Source organism: Pimephales promelas, chromosome 13 (assembly GCF_988280905.1).
Source record: "Pimephales promelas chromosome 13, fPimPro1.hap1.1, whole genome shotgun sequence".
Classification (NCBI taxonomy): domain Eukaryota; kingdom Metazoa; phylum Chordata; class Actinopteri; order Cypriniformes; family Leuciscidae; genus Pimephales; species Pimephales promelas.
In genome coordinates, this window is record NC_142781.1 from 4726633 (window position 1) to 4744131 (window position 17499).

Genomic DNA, 17499 nt, shown 5'->3' on the forward strand with positions numbered 1-17499 from the left:
TACATTTTATATACTGACAACAATAAGAAACATGAATAAATGAGTAAAAGAACAAATAAAAGTAAATAAAAGTAACCATCACAATAAACAAATGCATATACAAGTCAACACATGAAACAGCTTTATTCAAACTACAAGCATGTATTTACAGGCACTGAACCCCAAACCCTACTGCCGACTCAACACAGCGGTTCCCATTCATTGATGACAGCATTCAGCATCATGAGCCTCTCTCCACCTGATAAACAGACGCGTGTTCTCCTGTCCCTGTAACATGCAGACAAGATTCACATTACGAGCTCAACACTGCATTTACATGTTGAGGTTGATGTGTTAACTCACTTTTAATCCAACTTAAATGTTCCTCAATATATCAACACCAATAAGGGACAAATTAAATATATATCATGTTTAGTTACTTTATATATGTTTTTATTCACAGCACATAATTTTTCTAATGTAAGCAGTGTTGACAACAGTGAATTATCCTACATAATAGCACACACATGTATTTTTCATGTTGGGATGTGCTCACCTGCAATACTTATACAATATTTTCCTTCCTGATGTAAATAGACATTTTAAATAAGCGTTTTTAAGATGTATGGTTATGTAAATACACGTTGGAAACGTAACTTTACGGTTACTGGAGCTCCCCTGTTATCAATACATAATAAAACATGTGTTTACAGCAAAATCACAACTATACTATACTGTCTAACTCCTTTAGACGTTCAACAGTTAAAACGTTTACTCTATAGTAGTTTAACACATACGATTTAAACCGTATTTACTCACATTTGAAAACCCCCGCGTCGCTTATCTCCGCGATGTTGATATTGACGTATCCTCTCGCGTGGCCTCCTGGGATAGATGAGTATCATGAGTAGCCGTGGAAAAGCACTCAAAAATCTGGGCGGAAGCAGTAAGCCATCCGGGAACTTCTCGCCTACTCTTTTTATGAAAACTGATGTTTGGAACGTACTGCTTCCTTCACGTACTGTTTTCGCCTACTATATAGTAGGAAAGTAGGCATATTGGAACGCACTTAAGTCCGAATCTCGCGACAATTGCTACGTCACCCAGGTAATTCTCGCCTACTCTTTTGGATTCATTCATACTTTTTTGCTCGCCTACTCTTTTTCCCATACTAAATAGTAGGGAAGTATGCGGTTTGGAACGCAGCCATATACACTAGACCTCACCTGGGGGTTCTAAGCATGCGTCAAAACCGCCGCCATCTTGGAACAGGGGTCTTGTCATAGGAAGTAGCTAGGTAACGCTGCTATCTCTGCCTTTACTTCGAATTCATTGATGGTGGCGGACTTTTGTGCAGGGTATGAAGTTCACGGATGAAATCTGAACTAGGAAGAATGTTTAAAAAAAAAAAAAAATTAAACATTTTTTCTTTCTTTCTGGAATCAATGATAAATACATGACCGTTGGAACAAACAAAAAAAACAAGAAAAATCGCATTCATGATGATTTATGGTGATTTTATTTGCGTTAGACCTGTGTCTACTACATGACGCTGATGCATTAAAGTGGAGGGGCTCCCCTGTTTCAAGATGGCGGCTCTATTGACGCATTCGTTCTAATGAACTGCCGTATCCAAGGTGAGGTCTAGTGTATATATCTATGTGTGACGTCAGCCGCTATAGCGAGTTCTCAGATAAATGTATTTCTTTTAAGTTATTCAGCTGTTTATTATCCTTGGAAAATACCATAGTCACAAATGTAAATGGTCTAATTCACAACCTTGTTTTAATGCATTTCATTTGGACTTTAAATTATATTACAAGAACATTTCATCTCCTGAAGGAAATGCATATTTTTTTATTTTTCCCCTTCTATAATTACATTAATTGATTTGTTATTATCCTCTGGTCTGTACACCGTTGATTTAATTTTGTTGAACAGGTTACAGTATCTGTAGTGTTCTCTGTACCTATTTTCCTGTGTATTGTTCAGAATAAAGTAAAAAAAAATGTATTTTTTTTTAAAGAGTATGTTTGAAGCTATACATCAGCAAATTATACATTTTGTAAGAGGATGTAATACTTCTGATGCAATTGTGTAACATGTTTATTGGAGATAGTGAAATGTAGACTATTTTATATTATGAATATTATAAAAGGTAAAACATCACCTATCATAATCTTATTGTGAATAAATGTTTAAAATATAAACTGAACTAAAACGTGGAGAATTTGTGAAAAATACAAGTAATTTCTTTACTGATTTACATTTTTGTTGTTGCATGTTTTATCATCGAGTTCCCCCTTACAGCTGTGCGGTTTATTTTCACAACACTGTGATTTAAAAAAAAAAAAAACTCACTTGCGGCACCTTCCTCCCGCTTTCTACAGCTGCTCAAGTGCATTTGTTATTATCGGAGCCGGACAACTTTATTGTGAAGAGCTGTCTACCAAGTGAGTAATACATCAACAGTATCATAGAATTATGTTGAATTGCCATAAAGCAGTTCGTGTTTCTCACTCTTTCTCGCTTTTCACAAGACTTCTATTTACAACTTACCGAGATGGTCCTCACTGCAGAACACGAAATCTAGGGGGAGGAGTTGGATCCAGGGAGGAGTTGGATCCAGATCCAACTCCTCTCACCTTACCTTTGCTAGGATGTTCTGGTTGGTTGCTAGGGTGTTGCTAAGTGGTTGCTAGGGTGTTCTGGGTGGTTGCTAGGGTGTTGCTAGGTGGTTGCTAGGGTATTCTGGGTTGTTGCTAGGGTGTTCTGATCCCCAACCCCACCCCTAATCCTACCCATCTCCGCCCCTTAGATCTGGATCCAACTCTGCCCCCTGGATCTCGTGTACTGCAATGAGGTGCTACTGGACTTACCAGGATGTTAGTGCCCATGTTGCAAGGTTGGTTTTCCGCTTGCCTGGGAACACCGGGGGAGCGGGGAAAGTCACAATTCTCTCCAGAACAGGTTATTGAACCATTCAAATGATTTCTAAACAGTTTTATCAAGTTGAAATAGTTGCCAAGTGCCTCTTTAAAATGTTATGGTAAGACCACAGGCAAATGTTTTGACTTCGTTTTTTATATTCTGGATGTTTAGCTAACTGTTTTCACATCTTTCTTTTGCTGATCTGAACTTACAAATGCACTCCCATAGTTTTGATTTATGCTTGAAGTTTTCATTTATGCTCCCTGAGTTTTCAGTCACCAATCTGGCACATATCTTTCGTGGAGGCGGGGCTACTGAAAATATGTGTCCAAAATATGCTTCAAGTAATAGTTCATGTTAAAACAGACATAGAACCAGTGGCATTCAAAGGTGACGGCTCTGATAAATACTCTGTCTATGATTGGATTGAATTGACAAAATCTCAGCTAAACAAACAGAAGTGTCCAGTATCCAACCAAGCTGATGAAATACTGTCGAGATTAATGGGCAAGGCAAGGGATATTGTTCAAATTGGGTTGAGGAGTCATGTTTCTCTGGATGTGGTTCAAAACCCTGACATAATCTATTATCCATAGCTGCTGCTCAACTTAAGTACTTCAGCGATGCTTCTTCTTGTTTGCCTCTGGCTGATTTTTATTTTTATTCAACATGTTCATTCATTACGTCACATCTGTACACATAAAGAAGAGTCTCGGCTAGTAGGCTACATTGAGTCATTACGTTACATACATTTACATATACATTTATTCAGTCGACGCTTTTATCCAAAGCGATTTACAATTGCTATATATGTCAGAGGTCGCACGCTTCTGGAGCAACTAGGGGTTAAGTGTCTTATTCAGGGACACATTGGTGTCTCACAGTGGATTCGAACCCAGGTCTCTCACACCAAAGGCATGTGTCTTATCCACTGCGGCATCACTACTACTTCACTACTAGAGAGAAGAGCAACACCATCCCAGGAGGGATGAATACCATCTCACCAGGTCTGCCCCAAAAAACTTTTTCAATTATCATTTTTATTCATACTAGCAACGATTTAGATTGAAACTTTAATATGTGATGTTGATTAAATTATATGGTAAATAATGATTCAAAACTGAAATATATATGAAGCTAAAGACGCAAAACAACTCAGCAGAGCTGCAAGGCAGACAGGAGCAATCGAGCAGGAGGAAGCAATTGAGCTTATAGCAATCTAATGTAGTCATGCATGTCATACCACAATTCCATTTAGCTTGTTTTACTAAAATATAAAGTTAAGTAAAAAAAAAGGAATTGTTTAGAATTTATCCTGATTAGGCTATTGCAAGTTATATCTTGCATTTGCTAGAATTAGCGTTTGGATCAGTAGGTTAAAGTCCCCGTGAAATCAAAATTGAACCTATTTACTTTGTTAGCGCATATTACTAGTCTTGTGGTGAACAATTAATCCGTGCAAGTAAATATATATTAAAAAAATGTTTTACCTTGGTAATCTTTAATCAAAATCTGAAAAGTTACTTCCGGTCTGGAACGGTTGATGACGTAGGTTTCACAGTTTGGGTGGGGAAACGCTTAACCACTCCCCTCAAACCGTTAGTTTGCTATGAGCGAGAGATGGAGAGGAGGAGCGCTAGAGTAAAACCCTGCCCTCTGTTCAATATTCCGTTTCACTTGGAAATACGTCACAGCACGGGAGAAAAATCGTTTGCAACTTCCGGTTCATGGGGACTTTAATTGGTAAGAGGCTCTTCACAGATATATTAGTCGTTATTATCTTTATGTGCAACACATTGGTCAACATCACATTGTTTTAATTGTGCTTTATAAATAAATAAATGAATGAATGAAAAAAAAAATGAATGAATGAATATTGTGCAAAAGTGTTGGACTAGCAATTCATTTTAGGGTTATTTTAATTTTTAAGGAGTGATGCTTACATTTTTCAAGAATAAAATCAACAATCTCCAAAGGCGAGATCTTCGAGCAGCTGAAGAAATTTAACAACATATTCAAGAGATGACGATTTGGTGATTTCTAAATAAAAAACAATGATAAAACTGTGGGTCACATTAGTGGTTTAACTTTAAAAATATATTAACTTAAATCAACCCATATTTTTTTGGTTATACTACAATCACAAAATAAATGGGCGGCTGTTTCTTTAAGAGTACAAAATGAGCTTGTTTTGCCAATATCAAGATATTTAGATGATATCTTGTTGCGATTGTGATAAAGTCGAGGTCAGATGAAAACGTCAACATGGCGAATGATGTAGCTACGGCTCGCATTCATACTTCACGAGATCTGGAAGTAGGCTACTCTTTTAGTGCTCGTTAAGTAGCCTACTTGAGTGAAATTAAGTAGGCTACCTCATTGAGTATGCGGCAGAGATGGGACCAAGTCACACATGTGCAAGTCTCAAGTAAGTCTCAAGTCTTAACCGTCAAGTCTCAAGTAAGTCCCAAGTATTTTTTGGGGGGGGCAAGTCAAGTCAAGTCAAGTCACAGGCTATGTCAAGTCAAGTCAAGTCAAGTCTTGTAGTAGGTCAAGTCAAGTGCAAGTCAAGTCACCTTATTATTGTAATTTTACATGCAGAATCTGATCTTAATAAAGTGAAAAGACAAGATAAGTATTTGCCAGTAAATTACAATAATTTGGATTTGCATTGTAAATACTCATGTTCAGTAAAATACATCATGGAATCAAACAAAATTGTAACTTAATAAAATTATTTATTTTTCACTTCTGCCAATAGTGTGTTTGAAATGTTTTAAATTTTCAGCAATTTGAAATGTTTTAAATGTTTTAAATGTATCAGCATTGGCGGGGTAACATCACTTATGTTGATGTTCAAACAAAACAGAGAGCTAGCTGGCTACTCCCTCCCATGCAATTGAAACTCTTCTAAACGTGCATCTATGGGCATCAGTTTGGTTTATAATGGACAGAGGCGCATTCGGAAGTGCATTTGGGTACAATGACGCATTCATTTACTAGCTTACTAATTTAAAGAAATAAAAATGTATACAAAAATGAGATGATGTCCTGACTTGTTTTATGAAAAAAGCCTTAAGTTTTCAAAAAGCATTAGACATTACTCACTTACTCCCAGTAATTACACCCAGTCAAGTTTGATAAAAATAAATTTTTAGTTTATTTTTATTATTTAAAATGCATTTAAGAAAATATATTAATATAAACCTGATTTATTGTTGACTGGTGTGTGTTTAAAATTTGTGTTCAGAATAAAATGGAACTGTTCAAGCAAGTTGTAGAAATCCTTCCTCCGGAACGTTATTGGTTGCTACAAAGGCAAAGTGCAGTAACTAACTACACAAACAAAGAAACAGAGAGAAAAAGGTCTTTAAAGTTTTTATACCAGCCAGTAAAACATGTTATGGGTAGATTATGTGCGTGGTAATGCATCTCCGAAATGGGACATAATTTAACCCAGATATTTTTTCACAAGACAGAACACATGTCATAAAGCCCATTACAAGTCTTAACTCATTTTTGACCAAATGTGTAGTTACTGCGCTTTGCCTTTGTAGGGCAGTATTGCTAGGGGTTCCTACAGGAAAACTGAACTCTCTGAGCTTCTTCCTGTATTCGCGAAGTTGACTGTGTGTATAAAATATCTTCTTATTAAACTCTATGGACACTGACAAAGTTCTCAATGCTTCGTTTTGAATGTAGGGAAACTTATTATGTTAGTGTGGGGCTATTTTGAGCCTTGTGGTAATAACAAGCGATTTTTATTTGTCATTACTCTATGCCCTATATACTAGCGTTATAGGCTAAACTGTTTTTATAGATAAAACTATTTACATTCGGCAATCATGAAAACAAATCTCAGATAATGGTTGACTAGGAAATGTGTAATTTTGCGCCGGAGTTCTCCTTTAACTTACATTAGCTAGCTAACTACGAACGAGCTAACCAGATGACATTAACAAATTGACAAGCACTTACTGGGCAGAATGGCTCTTCAAATGACGGACGAAATTGGAGGTTGTCGTCTGGCTGTCTGCGATCTTAACGTTGCATGTCTTGCAAAGCGCTATTCTTTTGCCATCTGGTTTTGAGAAATTCTTGAAGCCGAAAGCAACGACCCTCGGTATCCCTCCGGCTGACATGTTGATGTGATCTGATGTAAGTGGGCGTGGTGTGCGTAAGGTATGAGAGGGCATGACTGATGATCTCGTGATCCAGTCATGACAGCGCTATTCTCAGCCTGCGCTCCAGCTGGATCAACTTTATTTTTTTTTACATAATTTATATATTTTATATTCAAACTGAAAACATGATGTGATTAACACTCAAGTCATTCAAGTCATCGTGTCTCAAGTCAAGTCAAGTCCCGAGTCTTTAACTCCCAAGTCCGAGTCAAGTCTCAAGTATTTTATTTTTTGTCAAGTCAAGTCACAAGTCATAAAAATAGCGACTCGAGTCGACTCGAGTCCAAGTCACCAAGTCACAAGTCCCCATGTCTGGTATGCGGTTTCGAACGCAGCCAATGTCAGCTGCAAGTTCTTTCGTTCCCTAGTATCCTGACCATAGACTGTAAAAAATAGATCCTGACTCTTCTTTAGCGTCCTCTGTCTTTATAAAAGGGAAAGACACGACAGGACCATGTCAACTTTACCGTCAGTGGCGTCTGATTATAATAATCTTCCGCCATAGAAGTTGCCCTGCATGGTTGAGGTGAAGTCTGTCTCTTCACCACTGGATGGCACATGCATACTAGTACTACCCTCCCCACCTCCTCCTCCTCCTCCTCCTCACTTCATTGCGCAGTTTGGATCATGTTTATCAAGAGCTCCACTTTTCCCACACGCGCCGATTTGCGGGATTTTACGTGTTTCGTGGGAAATCGGTATAACATTGTACAAGGAAGAGTTCAAGTGAGCGTGTTCTCTGTGTGAGGTAGGTTTGAATGAATATTAGTTTTACTTTGTTTGCTTTGTTTTTGTTTTACTTTGGTTGCTTCGTTTTTGTGTCTGTGCTCAGCTTTGTTCACTGCTGTTTTAAACCGTTTTAGGAGTTCACGAGAGCTGTTAGTTAGGAGGATATCTCTATTGAATAACAATCAGGCTGACGTGCTGTGGTTGCTGGGACAATCCTTCACAAGAATGTGCTGGACACACACACACACACACACACTCCTGACAGAAAACGTTATTTAAAAAAAAAAATTTAAACAAATGATTTTGTGTGTGTGTCAGATTTTGCTCACTTTTGGGTATGGTTAAGTATTAACTATTAATGATCTATTGTTTTTAAATGACGTTAATGATGAAATGCAGCTCATACAGGACAAACTTTGGCATTAACTGTTAATAACCTGTTTATGACAAAGCCTTTTCTTTTCGAGCACAAACTACACACAAAATATGGTTGTACCTTCATGATACAACCATAACATTCCCTTCCCCATTCACCATGGTAACCAACACACCATAAAACCACTGCTAAAAACACACTACTTGCTGTACCAAAATAATATCATAAATGTACTATATTAATATATTTTTACTGCTTGGTGTCTGCCACCAAGTTTATTTATACATTTAATTTATTATGATTTTACATTAGGAATGATGATTACAGTCTTGAAAAGGAAGGTTTATAGTGGAAAAAGTTTCTTTAGATTTTTAAAATGTTCTTCACACACACACGTTTGCCGAACTGTGGTTATCATGTAAGAGTTTTCAGCAAATGTGTCCATATAACATACATATGTCATAAACACTTTATTGTACATGTCGAATATGGAGCTCTTTTAAAGTAAACTGCTCACCCACACCCTTTTTCAGTTATGAGTTATGAATTTAGTGTCTGAAATGGTTTGGAATACCCTTGCATTCATAGAGAGCCTACATCTTTATCGTTATCATTTTTCCCTGAGATTGTTTGATCCTTTGTGTGATGGAGGGGTTTGTGGCTCAGATAAAGGGTGTGGTGATATCATTCAGACTCTGTCTAGATTGGTTCTGGTATTGGTCTTCTAAAGTACATATCTTATAACCCATTTGATACCCATCAACTTTGTAAAACTCTATAAATTACCCTCATCATCATCATTTTTTGCTTTAAAATAAGTTCAATAAGTTTGTAGGAGAGACAGAGATCTTCAAATCATTTTGCTTAAGATTCAAAAGGTTTTGAAACGAATTATATTATGTGATTTTCATTTAAAGAGTGAATTAAATGCAAATCAGGGTTTCACCATAGAAATGAATGTTACTCCATAATATTTACATATTTCAGCATATCATGTTGTTTAGGCCGTCTAAATGCCTTAATGGATGAACATAACACCAACTACAAATATAATATATTTATTAATATATACTAGTTGATTTTCACCCCAAAAAGGCATGGATGGATAGAATTAAAAAAGCAAAATCATATTTTGCATAACTTTAGATTATATGGAACTGAGTTTAACTGACTTTTGAAATATGAGATGAACATGTTCTTGACAGGTTTCGTAAGATTCACCCTTTTTTTTTTTTGGGGGGGGGGGGGGGGGGGGATAAAACTTATAACGTATAAATGTATAATTTAATAGATCTACTCTATGCCTCTGAGCGACACAAACTCCAGACATTTCCTGGCAAGAACATGGGTTCCCCCCCAGTCCTCTGAATAGAGCTGAAAAACGAAACTCTTGCTGTACGTCGCCACAAGGAGAAAGCGTTATGACTAACCATCACAGGGATAAGGTTTCAAACGGGAAATAAAGGTGTCAGAATAGCAGTCCCCACAAGACAAATGAGGGTTTAAACCGTATTTTAAATATGATAATATGGCGTTCTCTAGACTAGAGTTAAATGGTTTACAGGGCTTTTAGCTGTGGCTCGCAGAGAATGATGTCATGAAGATTAAATTTGATGAGTGCCCTTTTACGCTCTTCACCCTTCTCTACATCATACTCGTGTTTCTCTCTCACAGGAGCATAACACATTTACTGGTGCTCAGATGTGTGTCTGATGTCTCTGTCGGTGTTATGAAGAGGAATCTGATTTCAGAAAAAGTCGATTTTTTAAGTTAACTTTTCGTCTCTGTTTTTTGTGTTTATTTTAAATCTGGTATTATTTGAATCTCCAATCTGTTATTTAGCAGCAGTGTTGGGAGTAACGCATTACAAAAGTAATACATTACAGTAACATATTACTTTTTGCTGTAGCGCAGTAGTGTAAGGCATTACTAATCAATTTTCAGTAATATTTTACTCGTTACATGTTCAGTGAGGCTTGTATTACAGTTGTATTATAGTGTATTGTCTGCTTTTACTTCTTAAAGGCAACAGACTATGTGAAAGTTTTAAAGCAGTCTTTTAGTGCCAGTTCAGAGCGGTCGCGTCTGTAACATTGTTTTTTCCTCATAAATGCGAACACGAAAACTAAAATAAAATGAATATTTTAAGTTCTATGGAGACTGGAGAGCCAACCCCTTCCTCATCCGATTTGCGCAGTGTAATTAACAGAATTACAAAAAAATATATTTTGCCTCCTATTTTTTTGTCACGCATGAATGTGCGTCTTTTCCCTAATATTAAAAATAAAACATAGACTGATATTTGTCTAATGTCTGGAGTCCTTTAAGGAAGTAGCCTATATACGTTTCAATACATGTATTTTCTGAGAATTTTTATTTCAAGTTTTGACTGCAAATGTCTTGTCCATAATGCTGGACTTCCCCAATTTTAATTAATTTATCCTCAACTAGTTTTGTGGTGTAGGTCTACGTATTTTATAATGTTAACTTCAAATAATACTAATAGCCTAATTTAAAGATAAGGCAGCATTGGATATGGACGGTAAGGAGAATAACGCTGGGAGTTGGAAGAGGTGTGTCCCGATTCTGTAGGTTCGTGGATCTGAGTCGTGTGGTGAATCGCAATTTCGGTTTCATATTGCATATCGTTACAGCCCAAAAGTTAAGTTCTACTTAGTTATTTTGGTGAAAGTAACTCAAAAGTAATACATGAGTAATGTAACGCATTACAATTCTGGGACAGTAATATTGTAAGGTAATGAATTACTTTTAAATAACAGTAACAAGTAAACCTAATGTATTACAGTTTGGAAGTAACTTGCACAACACTGTTTAGCAGTTTATATAGTTCTTTAATGTTAAAGAGAAATTCTTTAATCGTTATGAGAAAGAGGTGAATTAAAGACTTAAAGGGTAACTAAACCCCTGGTCAGAGCCTGACTCCACCCACTGGCAATATTTGAAAATGCTGAAAAAGTGGGCAGACCCCAGCGGAGATTTGAGGGGACGAAATAAATGCTAAAACACTCTATCCTGATCGTTTTCAATACTTGCAATTCCAACTCCTGACTCCCTACAGTGGTTTTGACGACACAAGATGGTTTTTATACTGCTCGCGTGGTGAGCTGAAACCTGCGTACGTCACGAAGTGCGGAACATCCAATAGGAAAATTCAACTGCAGTAGCCACCGTTCAACCTGAAGAGGGCAGCACTAAGACGTTTTTTACACCATATATTGTAGAAACAAGGCACTTTATACACAAATGTCAAAAAAGTTACTCGAAATCGAATCAATGACTGGTATTAATAAAGATCCATTCTTTCAGATCATTAACTAAAAAAAGTTGGTTTAGTGTTTAGTTACTCTTTAAAGAATCAATGTTCAGAAGTTATTAACTAGGCCTATTATTATGTTTTGAACCCTGCCGAATTGATGTGTTTTTCGGCGTGCTTGTTGTCAAACTCAAATTGTTAAAAAATAACATTATTTTATATGAAAAAGATAATAATTGTATTTTATTGAGAAAATGTTTTAGTTTGTCTTGTTTATTTTTTGGATTAGATAATATATGGTCATGTTACAATGTTACCCCCACCTATGGGGCATGTTGTCACATTTCACTTCCAATCTTTCGGGGTAAATAAAGTATACACTGTATTAAACAAAACCACATAATTGTACTAGACGGAATAAATATATACTGAAAACTTAGTGGATTTACACAGACTGAGGAAGTCAAGAAGTGGTTGTGCACCGCTCTCCCTTACTGTTATTTTCTGTATGACCTCTAGAGATGAGTTTTATTCATATTTCATGATTACAAATTTACAAATCAGTACACTGTAAAGTGTGGCTAACTGAGTTTACTTTAAAAAAGCCAGAAAAATAATTGCTTTAGGAAAATTAAGTGAATAAGCTTCACTGCAATTATAGAATTGTTTGGTATACACTCATATAAAGGATTATTAGGAACACTATATTAATACTGTGTTTGACCCCCTTTCGCCTCCAGAACTGCCTTAGTTCTACATGGCATTGATTCAACAAGGTGCTGACAGAATTCTTTAGAAATGTTGGCCCATATTGATAGGATAGCATCTTGCAGTTGATGGAGATTTGTGGGATGCACATCCAGGGCACGAAGCTCCCGTTCCACCACATCCCAAAGATGCTCTACTGGGTTGAGATCTGGTGACTGTGGGGGCCATTTTAGTACAGTCAACTCATTGACATGTTCAAGAAACCAATTTGAAATGATTCAAGATTTATGACATGGTGCATTATCCTGCTGGAAGTAGCCATCAGAGGATGGGGACATGGTGGCCATAAAGGGATGGACATGGTCAGAAACAATGCTCAGGTAGGCCGTGGCATTTAAACGATGCCCAATTGGCACTAAAGTGTGCCAAGAAAACATCCCCCACACCATTACACCAACATGACATCATGACTTTTGCGTAAATATACACCCCACTTTCAAGTCAAGTTGTGTGTTATCTATACAACGGCGTTCATAAACACGCTGGAAAGCGATTTGTGTTGATAGCACGCCAAAAATGGAAATAATCTTGGTGTGTCATACATATGCTATTTCATGAGATAAGTCTGATTACACCACCACCAGCCTGCACAGTGGGGCATGATGGATCCATGTTCTCATTCTTTTTACACCAAATTCTGACTCTACCATCTGAATCATCAGACCAGGCAACATTTTTCCAGTCTTCAACTGTCCAAATTTGGTGAGCTCTTGCAAATTGTCGCCTCTTTGTCATATTTGTAGTGGAGATGAGTGGTACCCGGTGGGGTCCTTTGCTGTTGTAGCCCATCTGCCTCAAGGTTGTGTGTGTTGTGTCTTCTTCACAAATGCTTTGCTGCATACCTCGGTTGTAACGAGTGGTTATTTCAGTCAAAGTTGCTCTTCTATCAGCTTGAATCAGTCGGCCCATTCACCTCTGACCTCTCGCATCAACAAGGCATTTTTGCCCACAGGACTGCTGCATACTGGATGTTTTTCCCTTTTCACAGCATTCTTTGTAAACCCTAGAAATGGTTGTGTGTGGAAATCCCAGTAACTGAGCAGATTGTGAAATACTCAGACACCAACAACCATGCCACGCTCAAAATTGCTTAAATCGCCTTTCTTTCCCATTCCGACATTCAGTTTGGAGTTCAGGAGATTGTCTTGACCAGGACCACACCCCTAAATGCATTGAAGCAACTGCCATGTGATTGGTTGATTAGATAATTGCATTGATGAGAAATTGAACAGGTGTTCCTAATAATCCTTTAGATGAGTGTATAAACAGAGTTTTCCATTCAAACTTCAATCACATTTTCTGATCTCTCACGATGCGGGAACACCGTTGCCCATGCAGACATGCAATATGCATCCAGTATACTGACTAGTTTATGTGCTCTTGAGTCTGTTGTCATTGTGTGTTACATAGTAAATAGTTTTGTTACTAAAAGTGTTCTTTGTGTTTGGAAAGAACACAAAGACATCGCTGGAGATCGCATGAACAACGTTTATATCATCCAATTGAACCTGGATGCTCTTCAGATGTGCTAGTATGAACATTTAATCAACATCAACACTCAGACTAGAGCCTCATTCTTCCAAAGATGTCAAATTACCAAATTCAGTGGCTAGTTGCATGGGTTGCTTAGACTAGTCTTAAAAGTTGGTCATCTCATTTTTTTCTTGAAAACTGGTCCTGACTTTTTAAAGTCTAATTTAAATTGAAAAATTAAGACGGATTTCCTTTTATCTAACTTCTAGTTGGTCAAACAAAAAAAATTAAAACACTTACATTTACACAAGTCTTAACCCTTGTGCTGCTGTGTTAAAAATACCTTTTGTGTTCCCGGTTAAAAATGACTGGCCTTTTAAAAATTGCTTGAGAATTTCTTGTTATGCCATATTATCACCAAATATTGGAACTGATTAAATGTACATGTTTGAACAAAATGGCACAGTCACACATCTAGCACCTGGACCAGACACAATTATTCATCATATTTAATAAATAAGCCAACATTCACCTGAAGAATGTAACAAGCAGAGGTCAAGCGAGCTCTGAGATGCTCTCCCACTGATCAGTATCAGCTTTATCCCCCAGCCGGCTAGTCCAGATACTGGTGGACCTCAGACACATTCCAGGAGGGGGAAGGAGTCCTCAGGCCAGAGGGAACACTCCTTCATGGCTGTAAAAAAGGACTCTTCTCCATTCATTCATTGAAATCCAGTTACATATGCACCATGCTCAAGACAAAGGATCGTAAAACTTTCCCTCTGAAAGCTGAAGGTGTGATTGGCTCACAAGAAGATAAAGGCCATTGTCAGAGTGACCTCCCTCTCTGTTTTCTTCTTCCACTGGTTGCTGTTCGTGTGTCAGTCAGTTTCAAAAATAAAAGCAAAAAGATTGAATTCAATATTTAGTGATAATATAGTGTAGTAGTGAGAGATTTATAACTTTTTATGCATTTTTTTGTCTGGCTGGTCATGTGTCATGTTTGCCCGAGAACAGACCGGTCAAAGTATGTGTGATGGGTAGTTTTAGGGGTTGGGTTAGTGTGTGTATGATGGGTAGGTTTAGGGGTTGGGTTAGTGTGTGTATGATGGGTAGGTTTAGGGGTTGGGTTAGTGTGTGTGATGGGTAGTTTTAGGGGTTGGGTTAGTGTGTGTGATGGGTAGTTTTAGGGGTTGGGTTATTGTGTGTATGATGGGTAGTTTTAGGGGTTGGGTTAGCGTGTGTGATGGGTAGTTTTAGGGGTTGTGTTAGTGTGTGTATGATGGGTAGGTTTAGGGGTTGGGTTAGTGTGTGTGATGGGTAGTTTTAGGGGTTGGGTTAGTGTGTGTGATGGGTAGTTTTAGGGGTTGGGTTATTGTGTGTGTGATGGGTAGTTTTAGGGGTTGGGTTAGTGTGTGTATGATGGGTAGGTTTAGGGGTTGGGTTAGTGTGTGTATGATGGGTAGGTTTAGGGGTTGGGTTAGTGTGTGTATGATGGGTAGGTTTAGGGGTTGGGTTAGTGTGTGTGTGATGGGTAGTTTTAGGGGTTGGGTTAGTGTGTGTGTGATGGGTAGTTTTAGGGGTTGGGTTATTGTGTGTGTGATGGGTAGTTTTAGGGGTTGGGTTAGTGTGTGTGTGATGGGTAGTTTTAGGGGTTGGGTTATTGTGTGTGTGATGGGTAGTTTTAGGGGTTGGGTTAGTGTGTGTGTGATGGGTAGTTTTAGGGGTTGGGTTATTGTGTGTGTGATGGGTAGTTTTAGGGGTTGGGTTAGTGTGTGTAGGCTTGTTCGACTTCATGCAGCTCTGCGCAGACCGATCGGTAGCTGACTTGAAGCAGTGCACGCCGGTTAGAAATTTTGTCCGACTTGACGCAGCGCTGACTCCACGTGACCGTGACATATGCCATCAAAGTACCGCGAGAGCGATACGAGAGTAGCCGGAGGACTCAGCCAGCGCAGCTTCTCAAGAGCGGCTGCACGAGCTCTGATGATGTCACAGCTGTTCCACGATTCGCCGGATTCAACGCATGACAACGATCACGTGCGTTTCGTGTTTATTCTCATACATTTAGTTCCACTAAAGCTCACAAATCAGTTTTTTTATAACAGTAAACAGTCTTTTCATGTAGTTGCGATGTTATATTGTGTCATGCTTATCATATTATGAAAATAAAACTGATTAAAAAACGTTGACTCCACGTCATTGAATTGGCTTATTTTGAACTTTATTCTAGTTCAAACAGATGCTGTATGAAGCAGTAACCTTTTGAATGAAAATGTGTCTGAAATATCTGTTTATTTGGCAAATGTTGCATTTATTTCACATAAGCTGTTGTAAAGCATGCAAACACCACGTGAGCGGTCACTACGGGAACCAGAAAGTGTCCGACTTCACGTCTCCGTTTGCAGCTCCTCCCCGCCTGCACGCGGCTGTTCTCGCCGATCGGTTGCATCCAGCCGCAGGCGATGTCGAACACACCTTGTGTGATGGGTAGTTTTAGGGGTTAGGTTAGTGTGTGTGATTGGTAGTTTTAGGGGTTGTGTTAGTGTGTGTGTGATGGGTAGTTTTAGGGGTTAGGTTAGTGTGTGTGATGGGTAGTTTTAGGGGTTGGGTTATTGTGTGTGTGATGGGTAGTTTTAGGGGTTGTGTTAGTGTGTGTGATGGGTAGTTTTAGGGGTTAGGTTAGTGTGTGTGATGGGTAGTTTTAGGGGTAGGTTAGTGTGTGTGTGATGGGTAGTTTTAGGGGTTGGGTTAGTGTGTGTGTGATGGGTAGTTTTAGGGGTTAGGTTAGTGTGTGTGATGGGTAGTTTTAGGGGTAGGTTAGTGTGTGTGTGATGGGTAGTTTTAGGGGTTGGGTTAGTGTGTGTGTGATGGGTAGTTTTAGGGGTTAGGTTAGTGCAGAGATGCCCAAACTAGGGCCCGCGGGCCAAAGTTGGCCCGTGGTATCCTTTGATTTGGCCCGCCATACCGTCCGGGGAGAGGGGATTTCTTTAAAATGCAAAACTTTACAAATAAAACTGCATTAGTTAATCAGATTGAAGTTGTTTTATATTTATTTTAAATATTATAAAATAAATAAACCCATAGCAACTTTAATGTAATACCGTTTGATTTATGATGCAAAATTTATTTTGGCCCACGGCCCACAATCAAGTTTGATTTTTGGCCCTTCGTAGGAAAAAGTTTGGGCACCCCTGGGTTAGTGTGTGTGATGGGTAGTTTTAGGGGTTGGGTTATTGTGTGTGTGATGGGTAGTTTTAGGGGTTGTGTTAGTGTGTGTGATGGGTAGTTTTAGGGGTTGGGTTAGCGTGTGTGATTGGTAGTTTTAGGGGTTGGGTTAGTGTGTGTGATGGGTAGTTTTAGGGGTTGTGTTAGTGTGTGTGATGGGTAGTTTTAGGGGTTGTGTTAGTGTGTGTGATGGGTAGTTTTAGGGGTTGTGTTAGTGTGTGTGATGGGTAGTTTTAGGGGTTGGGTTAGTGTGTGTGATGGGTAGTTTTAGGGGTTGTGTTAGTGTGTGTATGATGGGTAGTTTTAGGGGTTAGGTTAGTGTGTGTGATGGGTAGTTTTAGGGGTTGGGTTATTGTGTGTGTGATGGGTAGTTTTAGGGGTTGGGTTATTGTGTGTGTGATGGGTAGGTTTAGGGGTTGGGTTAGTGTGTGTGTGATGGGTAGTTTTAGGGGTTGTGTTAGTGTGTGTGATGGGTAGTTTTAGGGGTTAGGTTAGTGTGTGTGATGGGTAGTTTTAGGGGTTGGGTTATTGTGTGTGTGATGGGTAGGTTTAGGGGT

General features: G+C 38.5%; 1 protein-coding gene and 1 long non-coding RNA gene across 4 annotated transcripts in view; one reads left to right on the plus strand and one right to left on the minus strand.

The window, feature by feature from the left end:
• Window positions 1-98: 98 nt before the first annotated feature.
• On the minus strand, window positions 99-927 carry LOC148974788 (uncharacterized). Its single transcript, XR_016145957.1, has 2 exons — window positions 799-927; window positions 99-267 (listed from the first exon to the last, which is right to left on the minus strand). It is a non-coding gene; the product is annotated as an uncharacterized LOC148974788 (long non-coding RNA).
• Window positions 928-7584: 6657 nt separating this feature from the next.
• Window positions 7585-17499, plus strand: part of ankrd6b (ankyrin repeat domain 6b) — a 62103-nt gene continuing 52188 nt past the window's right edge. The window contains exon 1 of one of the 3 annotated variants that reach the window (XM_089118353.1): window positions 7585-7842. The gene's annotated coding sequence lies outside the window, so the exon portion shown is untranslated. The remainder of the gene's footprint in view (window positions 7843-17499) is intronic. The other 2 variants (XM_089118351.1, XM_089118352.1) reach the window with 2 other exon arrangements.